At 44.5% G+C, this 12,854-nt stretch overlaps 1 pseudogene; it reads right to left on the bottom strand.

Annotated features, from left to right (window-relative positions):
- Positions 1-946: 946 nt before the first annotated feature.
- LOC138414191 (zyxin-like) lies at positions 947-1,629 on the bottom strand (annotated as a pseudogene).
- Positions 1,630-12,854: the final 11,225 nt, after the last annotated feature.

Here is a 12,854-nt window from a genome sequence, read left to right as displayed (position 1 = left end):
GCCTCGCCCCAACAGCTCTGCCTGAGAGGCCAGCACCCCCAGCCCTGACAGCGAGGTCTTTGTCAAGGCCAACCAGCAGGGAGCCCGGAGAGTGTACTCTGGTCCTCCCACCACCCACCCTGTGGAGCTAATGGCCCCTGCCACTCTCAGAAGCAGTCATGCCCTTGGCATCAGCTGACCCCACCCCAGGCCTGACCTCCAGGCCCCCTGTGTCCCCGGGGCCTCACCCAGTCCTGGTTCCTGGGAACACAGTCACAGACTGTGCAGTTGAGCAGAAGTGCAGACAGGCTTGCTCACCCCCACGTCATGCAGGGAGGGAAACTGAGGCCAAGAGAGGAGGGGTCCTGGCTGCGTCAGAGGGTCATTAGCCAGAGAATCAACGCTGGACCCCAGGCCTTTAATCTCCAACCCAGAGAACTGACGTTTCCGGGGGTCCTCAGGCTGGGACAGTGTGTTTCAGAGCCTCCACTTACCACCTCCTGCCCAGCATGGCTGCATCAGTAGGCAGCAGTCACTCCGTTCCTGGAGGGCCGAGCGGCTGCTCATTGGCCCCCCAAAGCATCACCCAGAGCCTATTCCACCAGGGAAGGCACAGAGCTGGGCTGGGGCTGGGGCTCTCTGCCCAAAGGCCCCCTGGCCTCAGGCTGTCCCTCCAGCCCCGGCTCTAGCTCCTTTCTGATCAGGGCCCAGGCTGGTCCTCAATGCTGCCCCCAAGCCCAGGTGGCCCCAGGTTGTGCCCAGGGACACCAGGCCTTCGAGTCCCACTCATCCTGGCTTGTTCCTATCTCAGCCAAGTGGGGGATCCTTCTGGCTCTGGCTGGGAACTATTACTCTGCTGCCAACATTAGAATTGGATTCTTGAACCCCAAAGAGCTAAAAACACCAAGATGTCTCAAGAGGTAAAGGACGTTCTAGAAAACATTATGTGTCAAAATCTAAGCTAAATTTATATGGTGTTTGAAAACATTGGGCACATTCCTATAAGAATTCCACAGAGGGTCCTGAGTGCTTCCAGGGGAGGCGGAATGGTCCTTGCAGGGCATGAAGGCGTACAGGTGGCAGGCGACAATGGCTCTGACAGATGCTCAGAGGGCGTGCCCCGACACATTCTCTCAGGCTCAAAGGAAAATCGGTTACTCCCAGTAAGGACGTTTTTCAGCTTGCAGGTGAAGGTGCAGGGGGGTTGCAGAAGGGCTGGGAGGAAAGGTGGAGGCTTGTGGCAGAGGCGCTAGCCCAAGGGGGCCGAATGGCAGCGGAGCGCCTCCTGGCGGTGAGATGGTGACAGGAATTGCTGAGAACAGCGTGGGGCTCCGGGCTCCAGCTTTGGCGGGGAGATGGGTCGGTGTAGCTGGGACGGAGTTTCGGGAGCCAATCTCTTCCAGTGAAGGCCTGGGACGGGGTGGAGGGGCGGCCTTCTGCGCGTGTGCTGGCTGAGCCCTGGGCGCCGGGAGGACCCCCCCTGCACGCTCCCGCGCTGAGATCTGGGTCTCTCTCCTGGCTTCTCTACCGGAGCTGGAGAAGCTGCGGGTGTGTCTGACCTCAGCAGGGGGTAGGTGATTTCTCTAGTTATCTCGTTTACCCAGAAAAATCTAGAGGTTTCTTCCCCTGTCCGAACTGACTCTTTGACATTGCTGCAAAGGAGAAAATGGAGACAACACAGGAGGGTCTTCAGCCGTCCATACTGAGGGAGGACTCCACCTACACAACCAGCATCAAAGGGAGCCGCCAGCCCCGGGCTTCTGTAAACAAACTGTGCTAGGCTTCTGTCGTCCCAGATGCTCCAGAAATCTTCCCAGGACCAAAAGCAGGCCTACCTGGAGGCTCCGATGAATTCGAGGGTCGTCTTCTTCTTCTTTTTTTTTTTTTCTTTTTTTAATGGCAGTGCCACGTGGGCTTGTGGGATCTTAGTTCCCCAACCAGGGATTGAACCCAGGCCACCGCAGTGAAAAAAGGGAGTCCTAACTACTGAACCGCAGGGGAAGTCCCTAAGGTCTTTTCTTAATTATCTTTTCAAATTTTAAAATTTTAACCAAGCATACTAAAAAGTATTCTTTACATCTTGATCTAGTTCAGATATATTTGTGTGTGTGTTTGTGTGAATGAATGTGCACGTGTGTATGGATGAATGATAACAATTTCATGGAATGTGCGTGGTTGTGTGCAGCGGTCTCTGATACTTTCCTATGCAACTGAGTTTTCCTATATTCCTTTAAAAAATGCTCTTTGCCATTCCTTAAACTCATTTTATAAGGGAAGCAGCAATGACTAATAAACTATAGCTTCAAAAACACTGTCTGAGATTAAGAGGAGAATGGAGAATGTTGGAGCTTCTACAAATGAAGACAAAAAAAATCACTCTTACAAATTTTACAAAAACATGACCATGTGTAGTCTGTGGAACTGTTCCCCAAAGATGTCCTTGCCCTAATCCTCGGAACCTGTAAATATGTTTTATTACATGGCCAAAGGGATTTTGCAGATGTAGTTAAAATTATGGACCTAAAACTAGGGGGAAATTATCCTGTATCACCTTAGATAGATTGGGTGCCCCAATCTAATCACTTGGGCTCTGAAAAGTAGAGAGATTTCTCTGGCTGGGATCAGAGAAATGGAGCAGAAGGAGAAGTGGAAGACAGATTAAGTATGAGAAGGACTTTCCCACCATTGCTGGCTTGATGATGGCAGGGACCAAGTGAAGACCATGAGAAGGAAATCAATTCTATCAACAAAATGAATGAGCCTAGAAGTGGATTTTCCTCAGAGCGTCCAGGTAAGAGCCCAGGGTGGACAAAACCTTGATGGTGGTCTTGTGAGACCCTAAGTGGCGTACCAAGCCACACTTGCCAGACTCGGGCTCTGTGAGATGGTAAATGGCTCTTGTTCCAAGCAGCTAAATTTGTGGTCATTTATTACTGCAGCAACAAACTCATACACCATGAGAACACTTTTCCAGAACAGTGCAAGAGAGAGGCTGCAAAGCTGACTCTTCCTGAGCTCAGGGTAAGCCTGCCTTTGGTGTGGGCCTATTAGCCAGTCCGGGGACTCTTCCTACTTTCCTTCTGTCAAGCTTGATAATTGCTTCACCTTCTTGAAAGTGGACAGTGACTGTCACCCCTGAGAAACATCAAGTTACACTATCTAGAACATCAACCAAGTCGACGAGCTTTCAAGGTCCTGAGAAACATCAAGTTACACTACCTAGAACATCAACCAAGTCAACGAGCTTTCAAGGTCCTGACACCTGCATCCTACATGAAGCTCCAATTTGCCCTCAAGCAGAGAGGTTTCCCCCACCTTCCCCTGATGGTCCACAAGGCCATGAGGAAGTCAGCACATCCTGCAGGGATTCCCAGAGTCAGGGTGGCTGGTAGCAAGGGCTTGGTGGGTTGAACAGGTAGGGGCTGGCCAGGAGCTAGGGGACTAAAAAGGTATGAAGGGTTTGAAGCTCACCTGTCAGGAGGTGCTGGGGGGAGAAGTCTGTGGAGGGAGCTTCAGAGAGGAGAAGGAGCAGTAGAAGACCAGGGGCTCCTAGCAACCCAATCTTTATTGTGTAAAGCGTTTCCCACCCTATCCCAGCCTTGATTCCACCTGGTGACCTCAGATCTCTCCAGCACAGCCACAAACACACCTCACTCCTGCTCCAGTCCCCTCTGTCATAGTGTCTGATATCCCCAACCTAGAGGTGTCCCTGACACCCACCCTTCCCCTTCCCATAGTTCCTGACTTTTGCCAGTCCCACTGTGTGTCTCCACAAGCAGTGTCTGTTTTTTCCAGGACATAAACTTACAGACAAGGGAGGATGCCCTCCTCTGGCAAGGTTAGTTTCTTCTTAGCATAGTGGATGCCAGGGGTTCTTCAGTTAGGGATTTTCACAGAGCCACTCCCTGGGTTTGGCTCAGCCTTGGACCCACAACCTCTTCACAGCCTCAGCTCCCTGAGAATTAGACCCATTCCCCATTTTACCATCTGCTAACTGAGATTCTGCCCCAGCCCAGGACCACCTTGAATCTTCACCAAGCTGCCTCTGACCTGGGGCTGCCCCACACTGTGGACCCAGCAACTGCCAAGTGTTACAGGGTCTGGCCCATCACGCTGGTGGAGATGGAATGGCGGACCTCTTAGACTGGCCCCAGGTCATCCCATTAGGCTTTTCCCCTCTTCTCATCTGCCTGGTGCAGCCCACCTGAAGGAGGGCAGTCCAGAAGCACTGCTGAGTCTCCTCTATGCCCCCAGGTGTTCTCCACCCGGCAGCCTACCACTGACAACTTTCTCCCCTGGGCATTTGTGGCCTTGACTCTTCCCAGGGACTGCTGTGAGCCTGTCCTTTGCATGAGGCCATTGCTAAGGTGAGGGAAAAGCCCTCTGTCTCCTCCTTCCCTGGCTCAACTTATCCCCTCCTGCTACTTGTCTAGGCCTAAGTGAGTCTCCCACTTCTTTCCCCAGCACTCCCATCTCTGTCTGTTATAGGGAAGAACCTTTGTATTCTATTACAAGTTAATCACTAAAGGGATGTTGCCTGTAAGCTTAAATTATACATAATGGCCCATCTCTAGGAACCCTGCCTCCTAGGTAATCAGCATTAAGCAAAAATACCTGTTTAGCTCACAGCAAACATCCTGACGAGGCCCACCTGTGAATGACTGCAGGAAGGGAGAAATTAACACGTCCCCTCCAGAGTTTGACAGGAACCAGGACTTTACTCCCTCCCCTTCCTGCATAAAAGAGGCCTAAATTCTAATTCAGGGAAGATGGTTCTTTGGGACACAAGTCCACCATCTTCTCGGTCAGCTGGCTTTCCAAGTAAAGTCACTACACCCGGCCCCAACAACTCGTCTCTCGATTTACTGGCCTGCCTTGTGGCGAGCACTATGAGTTTGGACTCAGTAACATGTACACACAAGGGCAGCTTCCCCCAGGAATGTTAACTCATACCTCATCTCACTGAGCTTGGAAACTCAGCTTGCTGAAAATATCACCTAGTAGCCACTTTGGAGGAAATCTTATACGGACAAAATTACTCATTTGAGAAGCATCTTAGAACAAAAAACAAAGCAAAATTCTGACTGTCCAATGGTGTGCTTTCTTAATTGGTATAAGAAGGATTCTAAACACAATTTGAACTCAAAAATTGCCTCCCTAGGAGGCTTCCCTGGTGGCGCAGTGGTTGAGAGTCCGCCTGCCGATGCAGGGGACATGGGTTCGTGCCCTGGTCCGGGAAGATCCCACATGCCGCGGAGCGGCTGGGCCTGTGAGCCATGGCCGCTGAGCCTGCGTGTCCGGAGCCTGTGCTCCGCAACGGGAGAGGCCACAACAGTGAGAGGCCCGCGTACCGCAAAAAAAAAAAAAATTGCCTCCCTAAATATTACTTAGTGAAAACTAATGTAAAATATGAGAATCTTCTCCCTCATCAGCACCTTCAGACAGTGTTCAGGATTAGCTTTTGATGTTATTTCCAGTGCTCTTTCCACTGTTGGTTAATGGCTAAAAGTCAGAAATCATAGATGTATTAGGTAAACAAAAATGTTGGCTGGTAAATCACTCCATGGCATGATGAAATAAAATTTATATTTTAAGGCAGGACAGGAAAATTTAAACATAAGATTCTTTCTGTTTCAGCCTCCTCCCTCCCTCCCTAAGGTGCATCTGCCTTATACATTAACCGGACCTCCTCAAAGGTGGGAATGCCTGCTCAACTGTAAAGTTCAGTTTTTTTTTCCTTTCTTCTGATGCTAGTAATATAACTTCTTAAAAGATGAGCATTCTTTCCCAGTTCTGTGAGGGGTCATGGTGACTTGCTTCTCTCTTTGTACATGTTACCTGGATTATGGATATCTGTTGAACTTTAAATAAAATGTCAGTGTCATGTTGATGTAAAATCCTTTGTCTCAAAAGTGTGCATGACTGTGCCTTCCACTTCTAACAGGCAGAACGGTTCTCAGAGCTTCTGAGAGTCTGTCTCCCAGATTATAATCCTCAGTTTGGCTTGAACAAATTTTTTTTCTTAACTTGTTAATTGAATTTTCATCAACAAACATTGACATTCGGTTATATATTTTAAGGAGACTTTAGACACCAAAATACGAAAGAATTCTCATGAGGAAATGATTAATCTTGTTTGCCTGAGCAACACATAATTTTATTTCACTCAGGAAGCATCACTTCCTTCCTTTCCACACATAAGGAATTAATAAGTGCTGGCTTTAAATATCTCATGGCTGGATATAATTTTCAAGGACCAAATTATGTCAGAACCAGATATATGACACTCTTTTTTGTGTGTGTGCATGTCTAAACTTTCTCCTCTCTCCTTACAGAGAAAAATGATTAGCTATCTGTCTAAAGCCAATTCCCTCTTATTTTTTTCTATCACACTTCCTCTCTTTTCCCTCTCTTGAAGATGGGAAGGATTTACTCATCAAAAAATGCGTTCAGTTGTTATACATATACTCCACAAACATTTAGTTTGGATAAAGCCAAAATTGTCTAAATGAGAAAAAGGAAAGAAACGTTATTAAAGTGTTTCTATTTACAGACATTAGAAAGTATAATTAGGAGCTTCTGGGCTGGTGGACACAGGGAGATGTTGGGACGGGTTGCTCAGACGGGGCATGGATACTCCATACCCTTTCCCCTTGCCCTGTGCATCTCTTCCATCTAGCTGTTCCTGGGTTATATCCTTTTATAATAAACCAATAATTTCGTAAAAAAAAATAAAAGTATATTTACCTAATAGCCTTTGTAACTACTTATGAGATAATAAGGCATCAATTTAAAAAAAAGGACTTTAGCATTATTCAGTCTTTATTATCATTTAAAAACATGTTAGCACAATATTTTGGTTTGACTAAGACCAATATTATATTTCTCATGATTCAAACTTCCTATATTTCCTATACTGGTTTCATAAGTTAAATATGTTTCCACTATTTCCATAACTTAGTGGAAAGTGGGCCTCATCCAATCCATTGAAGGCCTGAATGGAAAAAAAGCTCTGTGTGGCTGTTTTCAAGCCAGGACATCTGTCTTCTCATGCCTTTGCCCTCCAACATCTACTGGAACTACACCAGCAGCCCTCTTGGGTTTGGACTTCTCCGCCTTCATAATCATGTGAGACAATTCCTTATAAGAACTCTCTATACACACACACTTACACACACATACACACACACATACATCCTACTGGTTCTGTTTCTCTGGACAACCCTAATACAGTCTCTCAGGTAAAATGACTACTTTTTTAAATGCCCAAATTATAGAGGTTCCTTTTTCGTCACCACACTATTCTGTTAACTCTCAGTACTTTTGGCATACACTTAAATCACCTTGTTAGTGATTCCCTTGCATAGCCCTGATCTAATTTTATTTGTTCATATTTTTAAATATCATAGAAATAAATTCACCCTTAAAAATACAGACCACTCCCCAAAATTAAATTTCCCAAAATTAAAGTCCACAGGACTAAGAGTTGCCCTTGCCCAGGCATGCCAACTGGCAAAAGCAAAGAGGCACATATTTACACTGGTAGCAAAGGTGCTCTCCTCCACAAATTGCCTTGGAGAGTCCACTGTGACAGCGAAGGGTGAGCGCTGTGATTGGCTGAAGACCTCGCTGTCATAAAGGCCAGGTGCTAGTGCCAGAGAATAAAAGGAGAGGGCCATGGGGCGGAGAGGGGACTACCAGTCTTTGGCCACTCCTCCTCGTGTTCCTTTCCTTCGCAGCCTTCCTTCCCCCAAACCCAGTGAACATGGCCTTGGAACCCATGTAGCATTCCAGTCCCAGGCCCAAAGTCTTCTCACTGCTCCTCAGTCGGACCCACCTTTTCCACCCAGCATCTAACAGCTGAAAAGCTGCTCAGACCTTGAAACCTACTCTAACCTAGAAGGTAAGGGCTTTCAGATTTCACCAGGAAGGAACGTCACTTCATACCTTATAAAAGAAATAGAACTTATAAATGCATAGTAATAGCCTTTGGCAAACGTGTCAGTTATTTAGAGGAGGAGTGGACTTGGAGACATGAGTGTTTCTCTTACTGGAGTTCTGATCAAACCTAAAAATGAACTTTGGACAGTTTATGAGGCCTCTCTTGTTCCTGAGAAAGGTTCTGGAAAGCTGTAGCCCCACGGGGTATGGGGTTAGTTCATTGAAGCCCACGGACCCTGGGGTTCCTTGCTATGTAAGAACGCATGCTGTGTGAGGGGTGGCCCCTCCATTGCCCACTGACGGGGAACTCACCTAGGTTTTCTCTCCTCTCCTTTAGATGTCTAGAAGTCAGGTGGAGTCAAAGAACTGGCCTCTACCTACATTTATGTGGGTAAATGAAGTCACAGCCCAAATCACCTGCCCCACATGGAAGATAGATCCTCCGGCACCATCTCCTGCTTCTCTGCTGAGCCTGAGATATGGACCTCTATCTGGATGTAGGGCTGGGGATGTGGCTCCCCCCTGTCCCAGAGGCCCACCTATTGTCCCTGCACAGACATGGAGTCCAGTGGCACCCCCTACTGCTGCCTCCCCAAAAGAAAGTGGCCCAAGGAGCCCTGGCTACTCTCCAGGCGCTGGCTGGGTGCCTGCTACCATCAACAGCCCTCCTTCGCTGCCAGACACAGGCCCTCCCCCACTCTGTAGGCCATTGGTACCACCTCCTCGGCCACTGCCCTCTACATTTCCCTCCCCTCCAGGCACTGTCCCAGCTCAAGGGCATTCCTGCTTTAATAATTTGTCCATGAAGGTGACATCCTTCAACCCCCAGAAAGTCATATTCCAGGCTGTTAGCATTACTCACAGGGTCCTCAGAGGCCCCCAGCCTGATACAAATCATGACCTGGTTTGACCTTTAACATTTCTCAAAATCTAATATTGAAGGCTTTCTTAAATTCTTTTTATCATTATGTATACATACATATAATTCCTTTAAATACATCATCTTAGATAAATTAAAAAAAATAATATCCGATGTTTGAGTCTTTGTGCTACTATGTGTTTTCCATTTAAAAAAAGAAAAAATATGATCATTGGGAATAAGAACTCAGTGGACAGACTGAATGTAAGATAGGACACAGATGGCAGAAGGGCTAAGCGAACGGGATCTCAAGTGCCATTTTCCTTCAGGGGTATAGAGATGAGGAAGTTTGAAGTGACAATACACAAATCACAGAAAGAAAGCTTGAGGATTACGGAACAGAGAGCTGGGGGGAGACCACATCAAAGATAGAAGGCTGAGCATTCTCCAAAACTGATGCAACACAGGAATTCTCAGAGATTCCACTGAATCCCAAGTGGGATAATTAAAAACATCCACACTTACACTGTAGCGAAACTATGGAACCCTGAAGACAAATCTTGAAAACAGCTAAAGAAAATAAATAACCTATGACATCAACAATGATGGAATTTCATCAAATAACAGTTTTAACGTACTTAGAAAAACCAGTTACCCCAGATTTGTGTGCTCACCTAATTTTTAAGAATTGGAAAATATAAAAACTTTCGAGATAAAAAGTTTATCACAATCAGACCTAGACTAAAGGAATGCCTCAAGCAGTGTTTCTTAACCTCAGAACCCTTGACATTTTGGGCCAGACACAAGGGTTAGGGGCTCAGGACCCCCATGCAGTGGAAAATCCAGGTATCCACAGTGCCTCTGCATCCTGGGATTCAACCAACCAGGGATCATGTACTACTGAAGTATTTACTGTTGAAAAAAGAAATTCCTGTATAAATGGACCCACAGTTTAAACTTTTGTTATTCAAGGGTCAGCTGTGATTCCTTCTTGTGGGGGGTTGGGGGACAGTACTGTGTATTGTATCAATACGATATTTAGCAGTACCTGTGTCCTCTGTCCACTGGATGTCACTCTTCTTAGTTGTGACAACAAAAATTGTCTTCAGACATTGCCATATGTCCCCTCGTTGAAAACCACTGGTCTAAAGGGTGTTATTCCGGAAGAAAGAAAATGATGCCAGAGCTTGCTGGAAGAAAGACAAGGTTAGGGTTCACCAATGTCCGTTCTCGGCTTTTCCTTAGTAATAGAAATCCCAGACTTCAGCTGGGCAGAGACAGGAAGGCCAGTGCTTTAAAATGTTTGGTCAGGTTGCAATCTTAATTTGGAAGGGAGACCACAATTTGTTTGGGTTTTTTTAAAATTTTAATTTAATTTTATTTATTTTTTATACAGCAGGTTCTTATTAGTTATCTACTTTATACATATTAGTGTATACATGTCAATCCCAATCTCCCAATTCATACCACCACCACCCCCCACCCCACTTTCCCTGCTTGGGGTCCATACATTTGTTCTCTACATCTGTGTGGAAGGGAGACCACAATTTGAACCCATCTGTGGCATTAAGAAAATGGTAATAAGGGAATTCCTTGGTGGTCCAGTGGTGACTCCACTGCTGTGGACCCGAATTCAATCCCTGGTGGGGGAACTAATGTCCCACAAGCTGTGTGGTGCAGCCAGAAGAGAGATAGAAAGAAAGAAAAGAAAATGGTAATAAGAATCCAGAATGGTAGTTTTGTTGGCTGCTCCTTGGCTCTTAGCAAAGTCCTGTGAGAAAAGTGGTCCCTGGCTGGAATTAGCCAGTATGCAAGGAGAGTTGGAAGGATCCAGAGTGTTGCTAATATAGTTAACACCCAATTGTGGCCTGCCCTACATGGACAGTTGAATAAGTTGTTTCCTTACAAGTTTGAGAAAACTAACCACTTCTATATACTCAGCCAAGGCAGTTATTAGCTGTGGCTATGAAGAGGCAGCCTTTGCAGGAGATAACACTGGTGCTGCTAGCAAAGATGAGTTTAAGTGTGTTGCTGTTCTATAACATCTATCATATTGGTAAACGTGAAGAAAGCTGGCAAAAAATCAAGCATTAATGAGAACTGCTCCAATTTGGCATTATTTTAGAGCATAGGACATAGGCATTCTCAATGAGCCAGGACAAAAACTGGAAAGAGCCCAATGTCCATCAAGAGTAGACTGGATATGAGACTTCCCTTGTGGTCCAGTGGTTAAGACTCCACGCTCCCAGTGCAGGGGACATGGGTTCGATCCCTGGTCAGGGAACTAGATCCCACATGCCGCAACTAGGAGTTCGCACGCCGCAACTGAAGATCCCACACGCAGCAACTAAGATACCGCACGCAACAACTAAGACCCAGTGCAGCCAAATAAATAAATAAATATTTTTAAAATAAAAAAATAAAATAAGTGTATAAAAAAATAAATAAAAATAATTTTTAAAAAGAGTAGACTGGATATCAATTGTGGTGTTATCATACAGAATATCATAAAACAAAATAAAGCACAATGACATGCAGCAGAAACTTGCATAAAACTGACAAAATTTTGAGCAAGATGAAGGACAGAAAACAGTTTGATTCCATTTATATAAAAAGTTTAAAAATCAGGAAAAAATAAACTATATTTAAAGACGCCTACATCAGTAGCAAACATTGTGGAAACCAATAATAAAAATGTCCAGTTTATGGGATAAAAAACAAACAAAATAAAAATTTAGATAATAAGATAAAGGGTGTCTATATATACTGACTTGGAAGGAAGTCCATGATATATTGTTAAATGAAAAAAGGAAGTGGGAGAGATTCAAGCAGTTCTGGTTGAGCATCTGATTAATTCTTTCTTTATAAAACTTTATATTATATAAGCAATAATTGCTAATTTTAATTTTTTTGGCTAAAAATAATTTCAAACATTTAAAAGGTGGAGAGTGGTTGAAGATAGTGTTTCAAAGTAATTGAGGTAGATGTATTAACTTTATAAGTTAATACAAGTACAATACAAGTGTGTTTATATAGTATAAAAATGCATGATCTTTCCAAATAGTAGAAAGAGCATATAACCGTATAGAGGAAAAAATGAATTTAAAGGCTTCAATGAATCCAAACAAAAGTAGAAAAGAACAGCTTAGATAAAGCAGGACAAATTAAAACACTATAAGATTATAGAACTGATTCCAAGAATATCAGTAAATGTGATATTTTTAAGGCGAGTAAATGGTCAGACTAGGAAAAATGCAACTAAATGATGTTTTCAAGATATACACCAAAAACATAAGGACACCGGCTAAAAGTAAAAGGAGGGGGAAAGGTCTGCAATAAAAATACTAACCAAAAAATGCTGGTGGAGCTCCCACACCAAAACAAAACAAAAGACTTTAAAGCAAAGGTTAGGAAACTTTCTGTAAAATTTGTGGGCTATCTCTGACCTGAAGAGTTAATGTAACCATAGACAATATGTAGTGAGTGAGTGTAGATCTGTTCCAGTGCAACTTCATTTAGGGACACTGAAATTTGAATTTTATATAATCTTTACATGTCACAAAATATTCTTCCTTCAATTCTTTTCCCAACCATTTAAAAATGTAACGACCAAGACTTCCCTGGCAGTCCAGTGGTTAAGACTCCATGCTCCCAGTGTAGGGGGCACAGGTTTGATCCCTGGTCAGGAAACTAAGATCCCACATGCTACATGGCATGGCCAAAAAATTTAAAAAAAAAAAAAATTAAAAATGTAAAAACTATTCTTTACTTGCAGGCCATACAAAAACAGGTGGCAGCCAGATTTACCAATGGACCATAGTTTGTCAACCTCTGCCTTAAGGCAAAAAGCATTATCAGGGATATAGATGTTCACATAATGATAAAAGATAACAATTCTCCAGGAATGTTTAACAATCCTAAGTGTGAATTCAGCTCATTAATGTTGTCCTAAATATACATGACAAAACAAAGATAGATATACTTACATGGAGAGGATGGTAATCCTACCATCACATTGAGGGGTTTAAAAAACATGTATTTCTCAGTAACTGATAGAGGACGCAGAAAATAATTA

Source organism: Delphinus delphis, chromosome 10 (assembly GCF_949987515.2).
Source record: "Delphinus delphis chromosome 10, mDelDel1.2, whole genome shotgun sequence".
Taxonomy (NCBI): Eukaryota; Metazoa; Chordata; class Mammalia; order Artiodactyla; family Delphinidae; genus Delphinus; species Delphinus delphis.
Note: the sequence above shows the minus strand (reverse complement) of the source record. Positions and strands in the feature narration are given on the sequence as shown.